This window comes from Momordica charantia, assembly GCF_013281855.1.
Source record: "Momordica charantia cultivar OHB3-1 chromosome 6 unlocalized genomic scaffold, Mcharantia_2.0 BLBB01000006.1, whole genome shotgun sequence".
NCBI lineage: Eukaryota > Viridiplantae > Streptophyta > Magnoliopsida > Cucurbitales > Cucurbitaceae > Momordica > Momordica charantia.
Window position 1 is genome coordinate 19,760,544 of NW_028275164.1, and position 3,237 is coordinate 19,763,780.

Below are 3,237 nucleotides of genomic sequence, written 5' to 3' on the forward strand. Positions count from 1 at the left end.
TGCCGCTTGGGATTGTATCACTGCGTCGGTTCGGGCCATGTACTCCTTCATCATATTCTCAAGATTTGAGTTGTTATTTTGAACTGGTGGAGTCTGTGTTCTCTGATTGTACTGCTGTTGCGGTGGTGGGATGTATTGCTGTGTAGGTGGAACATAGGGCTGCTTGTTCTGCTGGCTCTGCCCTTGATTAAAACCGCTCGAACCTCCTTGTCCTCCCCATGAGAAATTAGGGTGGTGCCTCCAACCTGGGTTGTAGGTGTTCGAATATGGGTTAAAGTTCCTATTGTTCCCATGTCCTACATAAAAAACGGAAGCAGGGTTATGTGGACAATTATCATAAATATGGTTTTCACTGCAAAATGAACAAATGAGATCGTTGACTTGGCAAACAGGGGCAGGAGTGCAATAATCCTACTGCACAGGTTGTATCGGCGTGGCTAATGGATTTTTTATTCCTAATGCCATCTCTTTTAGCCTCTGGTTCATTGTAACCATCTCTTTTTGCATCGAGGTCGCAATGTCCAGAGCCAAAACTCCAGCTGGATCTTGCTTCTTTGGTGCTGCCCTAGATCTTTGCGAACACCATAGTTCGTTGTGTGAAGCTAAGTCATTTAGGATGTCAACTATCTCGTTGAATGTCTTCTTTGTAAAGGCTCCGTTGGCAGTATTGTTTAGCATCATCTTAGTAGGATGATCTAAGCCTCTAAAGAAATGTTCTATCTGGATGCATGCCGGCAAGCCATGGTTCGGACATTTCCTGATTAGTTCTTTAAATCTCTCCCACGCCTCGTGAACAGGTTCACGATCATACTGTCTAAAGGAGATGATCTCCTCTCTGATATCAGCGTGGCGAGTAGGTGGGAAGAATTTTGTTAAGAACTTCTCCACTAACGACCCCCATGTGGTGATGGATCCCGGTGGAAATGCATTGAGCCATGCTCTAGCTTGGTCCTTCAAAGAAAATGGAAAAAGTGTTAGTCTCAGAGCATCGTCTGTTATACCAAGTAATCGAAATGCATTTGCAATTTGAATGAATGATTTCAGATGATCATGTGGATCCTCATGTTCCTGCCCTCCAAAATGTCCAATTGTCTGCAACATTTGGAACATCATTGGTTTAAGCTCAAAGTTTGCGTGGGCTGGAATAGGGTTGACTATCCCTGAATCAAAGTTCTGAAAAGCCGTGGCGGCATATTCTCGCATTGCCACGTCTCTATTGTCCGCCATCTGGATATGGTTGAATTCATCATTTCTTGCATGATCCCTCATATTACCGTTAACAGCAGGTGGATCAACCGGATCACGAGGTGGAATATCTGCCATTGATGTGCTCGTACTCTCTACCTCACTTTCAGGACTGATTTCACCTTCTCTCTCTTTTTGCTTTTCTAGTTGTTTTCGAAGTCTTTGCTCCTTTCGAGTTTTTCGAAGGGTCCGCTCAATCTCAGGGTCAAGGGGTAGAAGAAAAGATCTTGTGCTCATGCACTTTAACTTACCCTTGTGAGATAAACGACCAAAAATATAGAACAAAAACGGTGGATGGAACTTACACCCAACAACAATTCACAAAAATAAAAACTAAAAGAATTTGAAAATAATTTTAAAACTAAAGTCCCCGGCAACGGCGCCAAAAACTTGACTGGGCGTTTTGCTGAACGCACGCACTAAGCGTGGTAACAATTATATAGATGCAAGCGCACACCTGTCAGAGTAATATAAAATGGATGGAGTATCCAAGTATCGATCCTCAAGGACTTCTAAATAATTTCCAAGTATCTATAAATTCCAGCAACTTCTCCACCAAATTCATCAAGCCTTGCTTCCTTCTCTTGATCATTTTTAGTGTTCTTTGTTGCTTTCTAAGTACTTTTGAGTTGCTTTCATTAGTTGCTTTTGGTTTTTAAATCCCGAGTACTTTACATTCCTTTATTGAGCTTTGTTTTGTTTCCATTTGTACTTACTTATTTTCTACTTATTCAAATATATAAAAATCTAGCACTTTGCTTATCTTCCCTTTGCTTTTACTTTATTTTTTAGTTAAGAGAGTTGTGTTTTTGGAGGAAAGAGCACGTGACACTCCCCCTTGCTTGAAAGAGAAGGGCGAAGCTCTCAATCCCGATAAAAACTCTCCGTTAGTTAACTTTTGTTTTTCACACATGCATTCCACATTCAACCATTTTACTTGCTGTATTTTCTTCAATATGTCTTTCTAAATTCCCGTCTCTAGCCCGGTTATGGATAGTTAGCCTTTTATGTCTAAAAAGGGTTGCTAAGAAGTAGTGTTTTTGCTTTCCATTCATTGCTCAACATGTTTTCCCAAAAAGTTAGGATTTAGAGAAGGCCACTGTAAGTCTTAACAAGTCAATACTGAAAAGGTTGCTTATTTGCATTGTTGAGTGGTTAAACCGAGGAGAGGAGCGCCTTAGACATAAGGGTTCCGCTTAAGTAGCCTAGACATAGGACCTTAACCCGAGGTTGCGACTATTTCCATCCTAAAACTAAGATATATCTCATAATAGACATATTAGGGAATGTCTTAGGACTTTGAACTTGCTTAGACATAAGTCAAGTGAGAAGCGTACTCGTTGGTTTCTAAAGTAAAATGCATATTGTCCTTAGCATGTCCTTGATTCTTTGTTGGCTAACTTGAAGTAATTCGGGCTAGGTTTTATCATTATAAGTCCAAATCCAAAATCCAAAACCATTATTTGTGACCACTTCCCATTTTACAAGAATCACTCCTTCCAACATTCACTATTCTTTAAAACTTTAGAATTTGGAAATTATTTAGAAGTCCTTGAGGATCGATACTTGGATACTCCATCCATTTTATATTACTCTGACAGGTGTGCGCTTGCATCTATATAATTGTTACCACGCTTAGTGCGTGCGTTTAGCAAAACGCCCAGTCATTGACCTTACCAAGGCCGAGCTTCAGGATGTCAGGGCCAAGCTTCTTGATGGGACTAAGAAGATGGTCACCCTGGAAGCTGGGTGGCTGAGGAGCTAAAGGATGAGGTGGGTGCCATCTGGGCCCAGTTGGAGAGTTCGACCTTTGAGGTCGGGACCCTTAAGTTGTAAGTCGAGGCCCTTTAAGCTGAGGTTGAGGGATTGCAACGAGATGAAGCCACAATGGCCGCAAATCTGAAGAGCGAAGCCTGATTGGATGCAAGGTTCCAGGAGCTGTCGAGCTCTGTGGACTACAGTAAGGGCTTGGCGGACGACGACTTTAAGTTT

At 41.7% G+C, this 3,237-nt stretch overlaps 1 non-coding gene across 1 annotated transcript; it reads left to right on the forward strand.

Annotated features, from left to right (window-relative positions):
- The first annotated feature begins 736 nt into the window (after positions 1-736).
- On the forward strand, positions 737-843 carry LOC148210881 (small nucleolar RNA R71). Its single transcript, XR_015792012.1, has one exon. It is a non-coding gene; the product is annotated as a small nucleolar RNA R71 (small nucleolar RNA).
- The last annotated feature ends 2,394 nt before the right edge of the window (positions 844-3,237 follow it).